Source organism: Microtus oregoni, unplaced genomic scaffold (genome assembly GCF_018167655.1).
Source record: "Microtus oregoni isolate MIOR12 unplaced genomic scaffold, Mior012 000153F_ref0000387, whole genome shotgun sequence".
Classification (NCBI taxonomy): domain Eukaryota; kingdom Metazoa; phylum Chordata; class Mammalia; order Rodentia; family Cricetidae; genus Microtus; species Microtus oregoni.
The window spans coordinates 813201-831887 of record NW_024544808.1 but is presented as its reverse complement, the minus strand read 5'-3'; positions in this window follow the sequence as shown (position 1 = coordinate 831887).

The following is an 18687-nucleotide window of genomic DNA, read 5'->3' as shown; positions in this document are numbered from 1 at the left end:
CCTCTGTGTCCAGAACTTCTCTTAACTTTCTCAGGTCCTATGTAGATATACATGGCCCGACATTGGGCATCATTCGTAGTCAATCTTTCTTTGTCCCAGCTGCCAGCTCCCAAAGCATGATGTTGAAACTCATTAATTATGAAAGCTCATCCTTAGCTAGGCTTCTTTCTAACTAGCTTTTATAACTTCAATTAGCCCATTTTTATTTATTTGTTTTCTACCTCATGACTTTATTATCTCATCTCTGTAGTGCCCATCCTGTTTGCTCTGCACCTCCCTGGTGTTCCCACCTTCTTCCTAGCCTCCTCTCTTCCCCCGAAAATCTTGTCTAGCTATTGGCTGTTCAGCGTTTTATTAAACCAATCAAAGTGACACATCTTGACAATGTATAAAAAGATTATTCTACAACAGATATTCTTCTGACAGAAGGTAAGACACCAAAATTTTGCTGGCTATCTGTAAGTCTAACTGCACCTCATAATCAGAAGGTGATGGTGACTCTCGATTTGTACAAAAGGCCTCATCCCAATCTGTTGTTAAATATCTTTTGAGCTACCTCAAGTAACTGGGATCTACTTATACCTTTAAAGTTTTCATCTTTTATAACGTTTTTAATATCTGGGATCCAACTGGCTGACAAAGGACATTTTTAGCAGCTGTCTTTAATCCTTCTAAAAAGGACCCTATCTGTATTGGACAGAAGGGTATTCTATCCAGACTGCATTGTCTGGCAGTGATCCCCTTGCCCGGCCTAGGGGTGATTTCTGCCCCCCCCCCCTTTTTTAGAGAATGGTGAGTTTTAAGTTTTTCAATGATCCAGATTACTGGTTCAAATGGAGACATCAAACATGAAAGAGGAAGGAGTGAAACTTTCTTTTGTCCTTTGGGCTCAGCCCAGGGGAACTGTTCCCCTTCCTTGGGACTTCTTAGGAGGGAATGTGTGCCTTGGGGATCTATTTCCCTCTCCTTGTGTACATTCTACTTAGATGGCAGGGTACCCTCAGAATGACAGGCCTGTTCCTCCTGGGGGTCAGAACCAACCCTGACCCTGAGCAAGAGAGTCAAGTGATGAAACAAGTGAGCACTCCGTAAGCAGAGCACACAGAACACGCAGAGCTTTGTTTTATTTTGTTCTCTCTGGGCAACCTAGCAGAGCCAAAAGGATTTGGCTTCCCAACAGGAGGGAGCACAGGTCTTACACTGGGGAGAAGGAGTGTCTCACAGTAGAGAAAGCCACTGGATACAGGGAAGCAGAATTGACAGAAACACACACACGTGTGTGTATATATATATATATATATAATATATATATATTATATATAATATATATATGGAGAGAGAGAGAGAGAGAGAGAGAGAGAGAGAGAGAGAGAGTAAACACAAGCAGAGGTAGCCACAGTACGTTCATACACCTGAACAGACAGAGGGATACAATGATGTGTTGTGGTATATTCCTTTACACTGTGTGAAGATACATCACTGTGATTGGTTTAATAAAGAGCTGAATGGCCAATAGCTAGACAGGAAGAGGTTAGGTGGGATGTCTGAGGACAGATAGGTCTCAGAGAAGAAAAAAGGAGAGTCAGCAGCTGGATGCAGAGGGAGCAAAACATGCAGGAGGAGAGGAAAAAGCTGCACGTCACGTGGCAACACACAGATGAATAGAGATGGGTTAATTTAAGTTATAAGAGTTAGTGAGACAAACCTGAGGTATAGATTATACATTCATATATAATAATAAGTCTCTGTGTCACTATTTGTTGACAGTCCCAATGAGAAAGTTCATCTACAGTGACATCTCACGTGGAACTCAGACACTGGATCAGTAGCTGTGTTGGACCTCTCTTATGTGTCCCAACAGAAGACACCTTAGCCAGATTCAGCTCCAGAGGTGACAGACCAGGTAACTTTCTAATTTATTTGGGGGGGGTGTTAGACTCCTCTAAAGTATTAGACAGCAATTGATCAAAGTGAATCTTGGGGATGTGGAACTTAGGTTGTCTAACACCTAGGAGTCCCTAGACCAAAGCACTTTTCCCTGCTCTAAGGGGCTCTGAGATTCCTCCCTCGTGTCTCAAGTTTTCGTCTCTAGAGATCTCAGTTGAATCTCCAGAAAATGTTATAGGGTATCTACATACTGTGGAATAATCCTTTTGTACATTGTGAAGATTTGTCACTGTGATTGGTTTAATAAAGAAGGTGACTGACCAATAGATGAACAGGATAAAGTTAAGCAGGAGAGCCAGACTAGGAGAATGCTGGGAGGAAGAAGGGTGTAGTCAGAGGAGTTGCCAGCTAGGCACAGAGGGAACAGGAGATGAACATGCCATGCTAATAAAGGTACTGCCACGTGGCAGAGCATAAATAAGGAATATAGGTTAACTAAAAATGTAAGAGCTAATTAGTAGTAAATCTTAGCTATTGGCCAAGCATTTATAATTCATATTCAGCCTCTGAATAATTATTTGGGAACAGGTGGTCAGGACAAGAAAACTCCACCAGAGAAGACTGCTTGGACATGGATTTAAGCTAACAGAAAGTTTTTAGTAGCTGTCCAATGACTACATTGGGTGTTCAGGATCACAGTGTAGCCCCGAGCCTTTCTCAGGGTGAACTTTTAAGCATAAAACCATATTTCAAGTTGACATACTTTAGTGAACAAGAACAGTTAGCTAGAAGCAGAGCTACAGACACCAAAAAGCAAGGTTAGTACATTTAGAGACTTTCACAGAACTATGAACTTTAATGGATTAGACCTTAGTTTTAATTTTGACAGGTGGTACTGTCTATGTGCTGAGTTTTAAAGCCTCAATGACACTTCCATAATGGAGTCAGTTGTGCTAAGGTCTGGGGCCTACTAAGGTCTGGGGACCAGTTACAGCCCTTAGTATATGTCAGAATCCCAAAGAAGTAGGCTCTAATGCCAGTGGGGAAATAAACTTGCCAGTGAGAGTGAGGGCAAGCTGACAAAGAGGAAATGCTTCTTCTACGTCCTTTATATAGGCTACTACCCGAAGGTGTGGCCCAGATTTAAGATGGGTTTTCATATCCCCAATGATACAATCAAGAAAAATTCCTTACAGGTTTACTTATCAGCTTAGGGTTTTAGTTTATTCTAAATATAGTCAAGAACAGCCATCACAAATTCTCCCCTTGTCAACTTGACACACAATCATATCTTCTTATGCTGTGCTTAATTTCTAAATGAAAATAATAACCAGGTCAAAGTATATTTGGTATGCTGTAACTGTCCCATGTACAACTCTAAACACATTTTATATTTTAGAGTAGTGTCTCAAAGCCTAAATATGTGTATGAACCACTGATACTCTCTTAACTGATGTTACATCAAATGATAAAGAAATCAAGGAAAGAAAACACAAATATCTGTACCACACATCCTTAGCAAAACATGACAGAAATGCTCGTGACAGTTATAATCCTAGTTCCTGGCCCTAGCTGGTATTGATAGCTACCTTTCTTTACTATGCATTCTGTATTTCCTCCACCCTCAGCAAGTACCTCAGAAGCTCTTGGCTCTTTTCCTGGATGACTGACCCATACCTTCATTCCTGACATGTCTGTACCCTTTGTCACCCTGCCTGGATTAAGCTGTTGTAGTTTCCCATTGAATTTAATCACAGGATGTGGTAGCACCAACAGATACCCTAAAGGATCTCCTGCACTGCAGACATCATCTTCCTTACCTCAATTGTAGAGAAACAATCTAATATCCCCTTGGTAATCTGGATCAATCACCCCTCCTAACATTGTTATTCCTTTTTTAACTGGTTGGCTTAAGGGCATCAGAAGTCTAAAGTGGCCAGGGGGACGTCTGAACATCCACTTCATTGGAATGTTTGTTGTGGCTCCTGACAAGGACACACCCCCTCAACAAAAACTTCTAGGCTAACAGAATTTAAGGTCATGAGAATAGGGAGCAAAAATTTTTCTGGTGGGTTACTAAGGGTAATAATGAGTAGAACCATTCTTTTTTCCATCCCTTGGTTCCTAGATCCTGGCTATGGGAGAAAGTGTATCCTGTATTGGATGCTGATTCAAAGCATATACTGCCTTCTTAAGATGCTGCCTTGGCCCTCCAGGCTGCTGATACTTAACTGGCATGGAAACTGTGACCATTCCATCTTTCTATTAGGCCAGTTGATTCAGGACTACATAGTAAACTCCAGGTTAGCCAGGGCTGCATAGTAAGATCCTATCTCAAATAAATAAATACATGAATATATATCATGTTAGACATTTTCCCCCCAATTATATTGACCTTAATGTCTACTAAGTTCCTAAAACCCAAGGTCTGTAAAATAAAAATTATTAACTTTAGGAAGGAAAGTGACATTTTCCTTTTTTTATGTAGGCTCCTAGTATGTGGGTAGCTGTCAAGGTTTAACACACATTGAATATACAGTTGCATTTGACTTAAAACATAAATTAACCTATAAGTTAAAGATGAATTATATGGTAAAGATAAATTAGTATTTATGCTAATTATTACTAATTCTCTTCTGTTTTGTTTTGAGATGGATGTCTGGTTTTACAACCCAAGTGGCCCAAGTTCTTTGAGTGACTAAAATTCTAGGTATGTGCCACTATACTGGGATTAATTCTTATTGACATTAAGTTATATTGTGGATTATTGATTAAAGATGTGTTACATTTATTTATACTCTGGAACATGTGTTTAATAATGCAAAAATGTGTTGCATTCTTTTATGTTGCATTTGTTTAACTCTGTGAAGCTGTGTTACCTTACTTGTCTAAAATGCCTTATTGGTTTAATAAATAGCTGAACAGCTAATACCAAGGCAGGAGGAAGGATAGGTGGGGCTGGCAGGCAGAGAGAACAAATAGGATGAGAAATCTGGGAGGATCAAGGAATGAGAAAAGGAGGAAAGGAGGATGCAAGGGGTCAGCTACCCAGCTACACAGTCAGAAGGAAGCGTCTACAGAGTAAGAAGGAAAGAAAGGCATATAAAATAGAGAAAGATAAAAGTCCAGAGGCAAAAGGTAGATGGAATAACTTAAGAAAAGCTGTCTAGAAACAAGCCAAGCTAAGGCTGGGCATTCATAAGAAAGAAGTCTAGATGTATTTTTTTGGGGGTGGGGGTGGGGGCTGGGTGGCAGCGCCTCAAAGAGCCAAAGATCCAAGAACCAACTGAAAAAAAACCTTCATTTTAGCATATAAATGTGAAACTCGAATATTCTTAGGGTTTGAGAGAGCTAAAAAAATAAGGAAGAAAAAAGATACGTCTCCTTTAAGAAATTCTGCCATACAACAGATCCACCATGCAAGGCACTAGCATTCTACAGTTGGGGGGTTGGATGCAGTTCCTTGGTCAAATGCCCCTCTGACTTGCTTCCCTCTCACCTAAAAATGGGCAGAGCCAGCCAGCTGATAGAGCCTTTCATGGGACCCACTGTAGCTTAGGAGTTTAAAATTTGCTCATATGGCCAAAAAGGCTAAAAGATACATAGTAAAAAGAGGTTCAGATGGAAAAAAAACCCTCTAAGCAGGTTCCAGTGTCTTTCACAATGTGTGTAGGCTTAAGAAAGAAAAAAAGGGCATAGACAGCCTCAGAAAGAAAGAAATAGTTTTAAAATAATAAAGTCTATAAAGAAGTAAAGGTAATATAAAAGAAAAAAGCCACGTAACAATGGAAATTATACAGGGAGTCTGGATCCTATATAGTATTGTGTTGATTTTGAATTTTTTGATTGTTGGTAAGCAAACAACAACTGCTAAAAGAAATGTGATTGAAAAGACTGCTGAAATAAACCAGCCTGGATATTTTAAGAATGCTTCAACTGATGGGGAACCTCCTTCAGTCAATAACCTTTAAGATGCTGGACCAGGTTAGGGCGTGAACTTTTGGGTATCCAGAGAAAAACCGCCAGCCCACCCAGGGCTCTCTCTCTCTCCCCCTGGTTCCTTCATTAAACACATGAGGTTGGACTTCTTGTTCCTTTTCCATGAGTTTGCCCCTTATACTAAAGAAATATAATTGGAATCTTTTGGACTTAGCTTGGGATTCTTTGACTCGCGTCCTCATCTCCCATTTCCAGTAACATCTGACACCCAAATCGTGAGTCGTGAAGACCAGTACACCCCCTTTTCAGGACCCCCGCAGCAGAACGGCAGCCACGTGGTGCATTTTGGCACTGACCCTCCCTGCCTGCAGCTGCAGCCGGCAGCTTTTGATTCACAGCCACAGTGTGGCCCTCTATAGGCCACTTCCTCTCCATCCAGGCTACAACTGTGACACCTGCTGGCTATTAACGGTTATTGCACCTACTCCAACTCACTATAATCACCTTACAACAGGTGAGATTTATAAGGTTAAAATGACTGATTATTTAACGATCCAAGAATTCCATAGCTTTTTAAACTTATACTATGGATAGTATCCTGCAAGGCTTCTGTGATTTTCCTCCTACATCCCTTTATTTGATTCTAGGGATTAGCTTTGCTTTTCATATGGTCTCATTAAAAATGGTTTAATAATAGAGACAAGAATGAGGCACTTGCCGGGTGATGGTGGCGCATGCCTTTAATCCCAGTACTCGGGAGGCAGAGGCAGGCGGATCTCTGTGAGTTCGAGGCCAGCCTGGTCTACAATAGCTAGTTCCAGGACAGGAACCAAAAGCTACAGAGAAACCCTGTCTCAAAAATCAAAAAAAAAAAAAAAGAATGAGGTACTTTTAGAAATGATACGGTCTTTACAGACTGATAACAATCAGATAAAAGGGAATATCAGCACTCTGGAGAAGGATACAACCAATTTGATGAACAAAACTCAGTCAATGATGGAGGGTGCTGAGACATTGTCTGAGAGAATTCATGCTGTTGAATATAATAATCAGAATCTGTTGAACAGTTATAATAGATTGGCAGATAGGGTGTCTTTCCAGGAAGGTAATATGTACACCATCAAAATTATGTCCAAGGATGAGACGTTATCTTTACTGGACAAACTTCATACCTTGGAATCCTCAGTGAGAACATTCAAACAGAATACCAGACAGGAGATCCAGACTTTATAGAAGGCAATGATAAAAAGATTTGAAAAATTGAGGAATTTATCAAAATTGATGAGCAGGGACAGAAAGTACCAGGATAGGATTTAGCCTCATCAGTGCATGCCAAACTCCGGGATGACTTATCCAGAATTCTAACTGTCTATCTAGTTAAAACTTGGAAAGATCATCTGGCACAAAGTACCCCAAGATAGTCAAAGAATATACATGGAAACCTATATGTGTGAGTGATCTAAAAGAAATTAAACAAGCAATAGTGGCTTATGTATTGCATTCATCATTTGTTAGGGAAATGGTGAAAATGTGGGCCCCAGGCAATAAAGCTACCCCACACAATTGGCTTCAATTAATCTCAGCAGTCCTAGAAGACAGACATCATCTGTTTTGGAAATGTTATTGGAGAGAAGAGGCAAAAATTATTGGAGAGAAGCAGCAAAAATTTTCAAGCAACAGGGAAAAGCAAAAGGACTTGAGGTTTCCCTAAGATCAAATTCTTGGCAAGGGACATTACTCTGATCCTCAGGACCAGAATCTACGTCGAATGCACCTTGTCCCTATGTAGCACAGCAACTTTAAATACTTGAGATAGGATTTAGGAATATTTGGGTTAAACAGAGAGAACCCTTCAGTGACTTTTTACAAAGATAAACTAAGACTTAGTAACAGATCCAGAAGCTAGACATGCACATATTGAATCTTTGACTTTTGAAAATGCCAACTTAAAATACAAAAAGATCCTTGGGGGGGGGGGGCTGGAGAGATGGCTCAGTGGTTAAGAGCATTGCCTGCTCTTCCAAAGGTCCTGAGTTCAATTCCCAGCAACCACATGGTGGCTCAAAACCATCTGTAAAGAGGTCTGGCGCCTTCTTCTGGCCTTCAGGCATATACACAGACAGAATATTATATATACATAATAAATAAATAAATAAATATTTAAAAAAAAGATCCTTGGGTCTTTAAAGGTTATATTAGCACCAATAGATGAATTATCTTGCATGCAATGAATGTTGAGACATTTGACTGTAGTGCTGAAACTTAGGTAGGAGAAGTGATTTCCGATGGTATGAGGAGACACCAAAATGCCAAATGTTTTAATTCTGATAAAATAGGACATATGAGAAGGGATTGTAGACAATGGTTTCCTAGGAATAATGTCTCATCAGGAATGGCAAGAATAGGAGGACTCAGGCTTCAGGTGTATGTAGAAGGTGTGGCAAAGACTGACATTGGACCAATGAATATAGGTTGACAAAAGACAGATAAGGCAACCCGATACCATCAGGAAACTCCTTGGTGGGCCTCTAGCAGGCCCACAAGTCAAACATGGTCTAATCATTCTCAGTCACTGTGGAGAACATGTCTCACCAGGAAAATTTAAAAATCCAGTGCCTACTGTAAAAACCATCCGGGTCTCAATAATGGAATAGACATGGAGGATGAATCAAAAACTCCAGTAGGAAATAGGAAACACATATTTGACAGACTTTTATAAATGATCAAAGACCAAAACTAAGGTTACATATAAATGGCATTGTAATTGTGGGATTGATAGATACAGGTGTGGACATGAGTATCATTACTCCAGAATCTTGGCATCCAAATTGGCCTCTTCAAGAGGCAGATGTTCAATTCATAGGAATTGGAACACTATCTCAAGTAAAACAAAGCACAAGATGGGTTTAATGCATAGGGCCAGAAGGATAGAAAGGAAGGCTGAGGTCATATGTAGCAAATATTGCAGCGAATTTATGGGGTCATTGTAACACCTGTGCCTGAGTTACTCTTGGTACAGTTCATGCACCACTACACCATATGCGAGCTGGGCAAGGGCCTGGAGATTGAAAGAACACACAAGAGACCTGGGTCATTCAAAAGGAGATCAGCCAAATGATGTTTATTCAATATTAGGAAAACCATTATATACCTAGATGCTGCACAAAGAATTCCCCCTAGGCAGGAGGAAAATTGCCACACCCAAGATGTAGTAAATAATGACCTATAGCTAATCACCAGGTGGGGCAGAGGGAGCACAGGAACAAACAGGATGTTTTAGCTGGCTGGCCAGAAACTGTCCTCAAGATGAACCCCAGGAGCAGGGGTAGACCCATGGGCCCTACAGGTCCCCCTTTAATATAAATTATATGACTAGGCCTGTCTTAGGTGGCATTGGAGGTCAGGCAATACACCTTACCAATCATGGGAAAGCGTCCAGGTCAAAACACATTTTCTGTCTTAGGTTGGGGCAGCCCCCCAAATACCTTATCCGTCATTGGCTCACTAGTCACCACCGAGTTCAGCCAGATTTGTGCTGAAAGGTCCTCCGGGGCAATAGCTAAGAGGACTTGCCAAGTGGCGACATTGACCTGAGCTTGCTTTTGGCTCCGGCACCATGAAAACATGAAGATGATGCTTCAGCACATATAAGCACTGTATTTAGCCTATATGTAGCCTCCATAAGGAGGCTATGCCTGCTCAATCCTTAATGAGTCTGTCTGCAAATTGGAGCCCTTTAAGTAAGGTCTCAGTGCTGGTGGGAGGAGCCCTGGTATAGTTAACTAGAAGAATATTAAGAGCCAGTTTGTAAATTGTTTATTCCAGGGTCCGTGAATAACAGCAGTAAGCCTATAACTGTACAACCTAGCAGTGGTCTTTAACCAAAATCAATTGCATAGTTACCTGCAATATTCATTTATAAATATAGCTCAATTTGAGTGGCCAAGGCATTTGCAACCTTCCCTGATAAGGTATCCATTGTGCTAGCAGAAGCAACCGACTGACTAATGGTAAATCCAGCAGCAATATCCACTCTAGCAGCCACAACAATGACTGCCATTATCATGGGATGGGTTGATAGGTAGAGGAACAATCCTTGGCACTCAGACCACCACAGCCAGCTCCTCAGGATACCAGTAACTCTTCAGTTAACAAGCCAGTGTCTATTGATCTCTTGGCTCTGTCCTGTCTTTAGACTTTTGGACAGGAAAATCCACAGCATGCACCAGGCACTCAGGTATCCATATTGGACTGTCAGCATCCTGTGGGAAAACACAAACAGCCCCTCTTTCCCACACCACTACAGGATCCAGACCACACCAAGTGCCATCTGCTAGATTCTTCCATTTGACATGAGGCATCCCAGAAGAAACTGACTGCCAATGCTGGTCAGCAGCCGTATGAGATTGAACATCAACAGTGCTTATGTAGGCTGGCCCATTGTCAGTGGTTTTTTTATGCAAAGTAATGGTGAAAAAACAATCTTTTAGGTCAATAACTAAAAGATAGCATCCTGCAGGAATACCCACAGGCTGAGGCAACCAAGGTTATGTTGCCCCCATTATTTCCATATAATCATTTACTGCTCTAAGATCTTGCAGCAGCCTCCATTTACCAGAATTTTTTTAATAACAAAGATAGGAGTATTCCAGGGAGAAGTGGATGGCACCATGCATCCTGCCTCTAGCTATTTCTGGAACTTATTTTGTAGATCAGGCTGGCCTTGAACTCACAGAGATTTGCCAGCCTCTGTCTCCTCAAGTGCTGGGATTAAAGGCATGTACCACCACGCCTGGCTTTTTTCCTGGGCTAATTAACCATCCCTTTACCCACATGGCAATTCCTTTTTATGTATCCCTATCTTCCACATTGAAAACAATTCCTTGATCTAGCTCCACCTTGACTCTCCCTAAGGGCAGAAACAATTACTTGACCCATCCTGTGAGTGCCATCAATATCCCTGTATAACCGGATAAAGTTATTTAAGCTCTTATTTCTATGGGGGCACAGAGCCTCTTGACAGTATTTGTTAGCATTTTCATAAGCCAATTGTTTTATCACAGGCATAGCTGAGTCCACATCCCCCAAACTGCAACTTCCCAGCTGTAATAGGCAGTGAACAAATTCAGAATAAGATTCTGGAAGTCCTTGAAGGACCTTAGACAGTTGTTCCCCTGCTCCTTTGTTAGGTAAAGTTTTCCAAGCTTTAACATCCATGGCAGCTATCTGAGCCTAAACAGCAGGGTCATAAGCAATCTGTGCTGCTAAGCTAGCAGACCGTCCTGCACCAGTTAACATGTCAAAGGTATGCTGGGGGAAACCAGCAGTGACGTTACACAGTGTGGTATTTTTGCAATTTTTCTGCATTTCGCCTCTCCATAACAAATAATCTCCCCCAGAAAGACAAGACCTGCAAAGCTGTATCCAGTGACTGGGAATAAGGTTGAATTCTGCAAAGGATTCCATTAAAGCCACAGTAAAGGGAGCATGAGTTTTATAGGCCATAACTGCTTCTTTTAGTTGCTTAATGTCCTTAAAGGCCAGGGGGTTATGCAGCCTGATCCTCTGTCTTTGCTGATCAATAACTTTCACAACAGGATACGTTTGCCTTTCTCTACTTAGATTATTTAGTCCATTTAGGATCTCTCAGATTTCCACCTCTAAGTCTATAGGGGTGGAAGCAGCAGCAAAAGGATCTGAAGTGGCAAGGAATTGATTTTGTGCTGTAGGTCTCATGGAGACATCTTTGTTTGTTCCCTTCCATTCTCCTTTTCCTAACTTCTTTTTTATCAGTGCAATGTTTTCTAAAATTTCTTCTTCCTCTTCTGTATCCCTTTTAGTAATCTTCCTACTCCTCAAAACTTTTAATAGAACTCTCACATTCTACATCCTGAATCTCCTCAAAGGTTTTGGTCAAATACTCTAATTTCTCTTTTACTTTTACTTGTTCCCAATCATAAATATTAAAGCCTCCTGCTTGTAGAAACCAGAGACTAAACTTTCTCAAAAAATTAGGCAATAAACTACCCTACACTGTTGGACCCTAGTGTCCAATCACCGAAGAGGAGGAGTCACCCCAAGAGACCATCTCTCATATCACAGCTGATGTAAAAGCATGAGGATTTTATTAATTCTGTCATGACAGGGTCCTCCAGCAGTCGGGAGGCTACAAGCCCTGATGTCTGGTACAGGATATTTTTAAAGGGAAAAACCACAGAAGGAAGAGGTGTCTGGGGGTTGTTCTTTAACTATTATGATTGGCTTATTCAAAAAGGCTATTAACAATAATTGGCTGGAGAGTGGTTGCCAGATCATATGAGGTAAGGGGAAACTTCTGGGGGGTTGTTCTTTAACTATTATGATTGGCTTATTCAAAAAGGCTATTAACAATAATTGGCTGGAGAGTGGTTGCCAGATCATATGAGGTAAGGGGAAACTTCTGGGGGTCACTTTGCCCCTTCCCAGGGACTAAGTGAAAACATCCGTAACTGAGTCAACACCGAAGGGTTATCTTGTCCCTATTCAGGGGAATGGAAAGTTCCCAACATCTCAGTACGTGCATGCATAGCTTTTATGTCCTTGGTTCCCAGGGGAGGAGGGGAAGTACTGAGAATTGTCAGAAATGGCTTCAGAATTGTCTTAAAGTTCTACAACACAAAAGAAAACTGTCTTAAAGATCTCTTATACTGTCTAGTTTTAATACCGGTCGGTGCCTTCCTTGCCTTGCTTCTCTAAAAGAACTATCAATTGGCCCATCATTGAATGATTAGCACCCATTTTAAATTCACTCTCACCAATTTCTTACCTGTTGGCCAGCATCTGAGGGTGATCTCTCAGGGGTCCCCTACTTCCCAAACTTGCTGAATGGCCTCTAACTGTAACTCCTGATCACGCTGGTGGTTCTCCAACTGTAACACCTGCATTACTTTCTCAGTACAGTTCACATGCCATTGTACCATACATGAGCTGGGTAAGGGCCTGGAGATTGAAAGAATACACAAGAGACCTGGGTCATTCGAAAGGAGATCAGCCAAATGCCGTTTATTCAAGCTTAAGAAAATCCTTGTATATGTAGATGCTGCATAAGGAATTCCCCCCCAGGCATATGAAAAATTGCTACACCCAAGATGGACTAAACAGTGTCCTATAGCTAATCACCAGGTGGGGCAGAGGGAGCACAGGAGCAAACAGGATGTTTTAGCTGGCTAAAACTGTCCTCAAGATGAACCCCAGGATCAGGGGTAGACCTATGGGCTCTACAGGTCATGACTAATTACATCAAGGAATATCCAGGTTAACATTCCTGCAGTCCCAAACACTTATGTTTCTGGGGAAGATATTGTAAGGTATTACAGACAAAGGTCATCAGCCATTCAGGCTGTACAAGAACACAAAGCAACTAGCAAACTTTCAGAGCTACTAATGGCCCTGCCTTTATAATGGTTAACTGAGAAACCAATATGGGTTAAACAATGGCCTTTAACAGAAGAGAAACTGCAGGCTTTAGAACAGCTGGTACAGGAGCAACTAGATGCTCACCATATTGAAGAATCAACCAGCCCTTGGAATTCTCCTGTATTTGTTGTTAAATAGAAATCTGGAAAATGGAGAATGGTGACAGATCTAAGAGCTGTTAACAAGGTAATTCAACCTATGGACCCTCTACAATCGGGAATTCCTCTGCCTTCTCTGTTACCAAATGAATGGTCTCTCATAGATAAAGGATTGTTTCTTCACTATACCTTTACAAGAAAAGGACAGAGAAAAACTTTCCTTCACAGTGCCTACTTATAATAATTCTCAGCCAACTAGGAGATACCAGTGGACCGTCCTCCCACAGGGATTGCTCAATTGCCCCACCCTGTGCCAGTTCTTTGTCAGTCGGCCATTGGAAATAATACATAAGCAATTTCCTAAGTCTATAATTTACCATTACATGGATGACATTTTGTTATCTGATTCAAATGCAGATATTTAGAAAGAATGTTTCAAGAAGTAAAGAAAGTTTCACCTAAATGGGGATTACAAATTGCTCCTGAAAAAATCAAAGAAGAATTTCTGTCAATTACCTAGGTTACAAAATGTGTTTACAGAAAATTAGAACACAAAAGGCACAAATTAGGAAAGACCAATTACGGACACTTAATGACTTTCAAAGATTATTAGGAGACATTCCCAGTCTATGCCCAGCTGTTGTGATAATACCTGATCTAATAATTCATATATATATATATATGTGTGTGTGTGTGTGTGTGTGTGTGTGTGTGTGATAATAAACAAAACCTTAGGTGGTGAAAAAGACTTAAAGTGTCCCAGAGAATTAACAGTTGATGCAGAAAATAATTGAAGATCATTGTGGAGAAATTACAGGAGGCACATGTGGATAGAATGAATCCAAATCTTGATTGTATTCTAGTCATATTACCTTCCAGAATTTCCCCTACAGGAATTTTAATGCAGAGGAAAGATATTGTTTTAGAATTATATGTGACACACCAATAACAGGAGCCTTGACATTCTATAATGGTGCAAATAAATCAGGAAAGGCAGGGTACAAATCAGAAGAATTAAGTGAGGTGGAACAAAGCCCTTATAATTCTGTCCAGAATTCAGAATTATATGCTATTTTCATGGTACTAAGGGATTTTAAAGAACTTCTCAATATAGTTATTGATTCACAATGTGCAGAAAGAGTTGTTTTGCATATTGAAACCACTGAATTTATACCAGATGATACAGAATTGACTTCATTATTTATTCAGGTTCAAGACATAATCAAGAATAGGCTTTATCCTATATACATAACATACATCCGAACCCTTATGGGTCTTCCAGGTCCTCTAGCACAAGATAATGCAGAAATTGATCTATTATTGATTGGAAGTATGCTGAAGGTCTCAGAATTTCATGAAAAACATCATTTCAATGACAAAGGTTTAAAAGTTTCTTACATAGCAACAAGCTAAGGAAATTATAAAGAGGTGCCATTCTTGCTCTGTCTATAACCAAATACTGTTACTTGCAGGGAGTAACCCAAGGGATATTCAAAGGAATTAGATCTGGCAGATGGATGTGTTCCACTTTACAGAATTTGGAAAATTAAAATATGTGTACAACACCATTGACACGTATTCAGGCTTTCAATGTGCAACTGCATTGAGCTCAGAAAAAGCTGATTCAGTAATCACCCATTTATTAGAAGTTATGGGTATACCTGCACAAAAAAAGACAGACAATGGTCCAGCATATGTATCTAAGAAAATGAAATGCTTTTTTGCTTATTATAATATAAAGCATATTGCAGGTATACCAAGCAATCCTATAGTTCAGGCAGTTATAGAAAGGTCAAATCGAACTATAAAGAATATGCTGAACAAACAGAAAGGGATGCAAAATACCCCAAGAATTAGATTGCATAATGCTTTATTAACCTTGAATTTTCTTAATACTAATGAGAAAGGAACAATGGCAGCAGAGAGACATTAGATAATAGAAAAAACTTCTGAATTAAATCAGCCCATGTATTTTAAGGATGCGTTGACCTCACAAATGGAAACCAGGAGATATACTACATTGGGAAGGGGTTTAGCTCTTGTTTTCACAGAAGAAAAACTATGAATACCATCAAAATTAATAAATATTTGCTTTGAAACAGAGAAACATCTTGAGAAAGAGAAATGAGAGCTCATTCACAAAGGTGACAACCATACAGGTTGTAAGGAAACCTCATATAGGGTTGGGACAGGGTTCTGTTCTTGCCTTTACAAGAAAATAGACATCTTCAAAATGTCAAAAGATCCTGGACGTTTGGATGCTCTATATATTTGTAAATATATACAGCTGGCTTTGGAGTTGGACAATGTCTATCCTTCTCTAAATCCAAGCATGTTGTTTAAAGAAAATTCAAAGTTTCTGTCTCATGTAAGGAACCATCTGGTATGGGATAGAAATAATAAAGAATTTAGGGAAAAAATTTACTTTCTCCGTGCCTATTTTGTCTCTATCATATTTTTCATTGACTATATGTCTATATGAATATGTTAAAGTTTTTTACAATCAACAGTAGATGTTCCTACAGATCTTTTTTCCTGCGTAATCCTTGAAGTTTCCAGGAAGAAGATGGGGTCCCACAACAACCATGTCCACCTGGTTGAGATGACATAATGATGCCAGTTTTTGGTTACCAGGTGCACCTTCTCAAAACGATCTGGCCAAGAACTCCAAATAAGAACTTGAGAATAACCCTATCAACGACTCAGAAATCATTTGCAATTATATTAGACAGTAATCTTGAAACTTAACCATCACTGTGTTTTTACAGGATACCATAGAAAGAACATCGCCCCCATGACAGCTGGAAGCAATTCTAGAAGATGATGTCTCCTCTCCCACAAAGTTTGTCCTCGGGGTTGGGAACACCATTTAGAGGTTGATTATTACTTGTATAAGGTACAGGGTTGGGGGGGGATTATGTAGGCCCAGAGATTGCCTTGAAAAAAAGATAGGGAAAATTGAATGGGATAATAGGTTATTTAGTGGGAACTTATTCATACTACTAATAATAATAATGAGTAATGGAGTGAATACTTCTGAGTTATTATTTATGGACAATTTACATTGGTATAAATTCTTGTATATTGACACAAGTTCAAATTATATTTGTTATTTTTGTTTACAGTATCTGTACAGTTATGCAAAGTAATGTCAGATTGTATGCATGCATGCATGTGTCTAGTTCTGTTTAAGTCATTTTGTACATTGATACAGTTTAGGATATATTTATCAGGTTACATTATATATTGCTACCTCTGGTTAAGATATTTATACATTGTTTATATTTTGAGGTCATTGTCCTTATTTGCTGCACAGTTATTTACAGAATATTCAATATTCTGATATGAAGTCTTAGTCTTTATATAGATAATAAGTATTATAGGTCAATAGTTATTCATGTTTGTTATACATATAGTCAGATTAATTAGGTTCTTTAGAGACATAGAGATTGTATTCTGCATAGATAGGTAATATTCAACCACTTCAAAGATCTGTAGAACATGGCATTTAAATAATTTAGGGTTCTGCTGATGTGAAACATTATTGCTCCTAACAACACCAATCTATTCCTGAGAGAATAGCACTGAAGACATTCCACTTGGAGTTTGCTTTCTTGGCACAACTGGACTTTGGGCAAGGAAGTGCTCATCCCTCTACCACTGACAAAGTGTATGGTGTCTAGACTGGATAAGCAGGACACAAAGGAAAAGGCTGTCAAACCTTGCAAACAGAGGGTTGGGTGGTTCTGAAAATTTTCCTGCCTCTGAAAATGGTCTGTCAATTACTCTAGGCTTTAGCCACAGTTGGTTGCTTCAACGTTGCAGATGAGATTTTTTTATACATTTTTATTGATATTTATTGAGCTCTACGTTTTTTCTGCTCCCCTCCCTGCCTCTCTCCTCCATCTGAATCCTCCCCCAAGGTCCCCATGCTCCCAATTTACTCAGGAGATCTTGTCTTTTTCTACTTTCTACTTCCCATGTATATTAGATCTATGTAAGTCTGTCTTAGTGTCTGCATTGTTGTCTAAGTTCTCTGGGATTGTGATTTGTAGGCTGGCTTTCTTTGCTTTATGTTTAAAAACCACCTATGAGTGAGCACATGTGATAATTGTCTTTCTGTGTCTGGGTTACCTCACTCAGAATTATGTTTTATATTTCCATCCATTTTCCTGAAAAATTCAAGCTGTTGTTATTTTTTCTTCTGTGTGGTATTCCATTGTGTAAATATACCACATTTTCCTTATCCATTCTTCAATCGAAAGGCATTTAGGTTGTTTCCAGGTTCTGGCTATGACAAACAAAGCTGCTATGAACATAGTTGAGAACATGTCCTTGTGACACGATTGAGCATCCTTTGGATATATACCCAACAGTGGTATTACTGGGTCTTGAGGAAAGTGGTTTCCTAATTTTCTGAGAAATCGCCACACTGACATCCAAAGGGTCTGTACCAGCTTGCACTCCCACCAGCAATGCAGAAGTGTTCCCTTTACCCAACAGCCTCTCCAGCATAAGTTTGCGTGGTTTTTGATCTTGGCCATTCTTTCAGGTGTAAGATGAAATCTCAGAGTTGTTTTGATTTGCATTTCTCTGATGACTAAGGATGTTGAACATTTCCTTAAGTGTCTTTCAGCCATTTTAGATTCCTCTGTTGAGAGTTCTCTGTTTAGGTCTATATTCGATTTTCTTTTAATTGGGTTCTGTGTTCTTTTGATGGCCAATTTCTTGAGTTCTTTGTATATTTTGGAGATCTGATATGGGATTGGTGAAGATCTTTTCCCATTCTGTAGGCTGTCATTTTGTCTTGTTGACCATGTCCCTTGCTTTACAGAAGCTTTTCAGTTTCAGGAGGTCCCATTTATTAATTATTTCTCTCAGTGTCTGTGCTGCTGGGGTTATATTTAGGAAGTAGTTCCCTGTGCCAATTCGTTCAAGTGTACTTCTCACTTTCTGTTCTATAAGGTTCAGTGTGGCTGGATTTATGTTGAGCTCTTTCATTCTTTTGGACTTGAGTTTTGTGCATGGTGATAGATATGGGTCTATTTTCATTCTTCTACATGTTGATATCCAGTTATGCCAGCACCACTTGTTAAATATGCTTTTTTTTCCATTTGATATTTTTTGCTTCCTTGTCAAAGATCAGGTGTTCGAAGATGTGTGGATTGATATCCGGATCTTCTATTCGGTTCCATTGGTCCTCCTGTCCTTATACCAATACCAGGCTGTTTTTAGTACTGTAGCTGTGTAGTAGAGTTTGAAGACAGGGGTATTGTGATGCCTCTAGAAGTGGAGATGAGACTTTGGG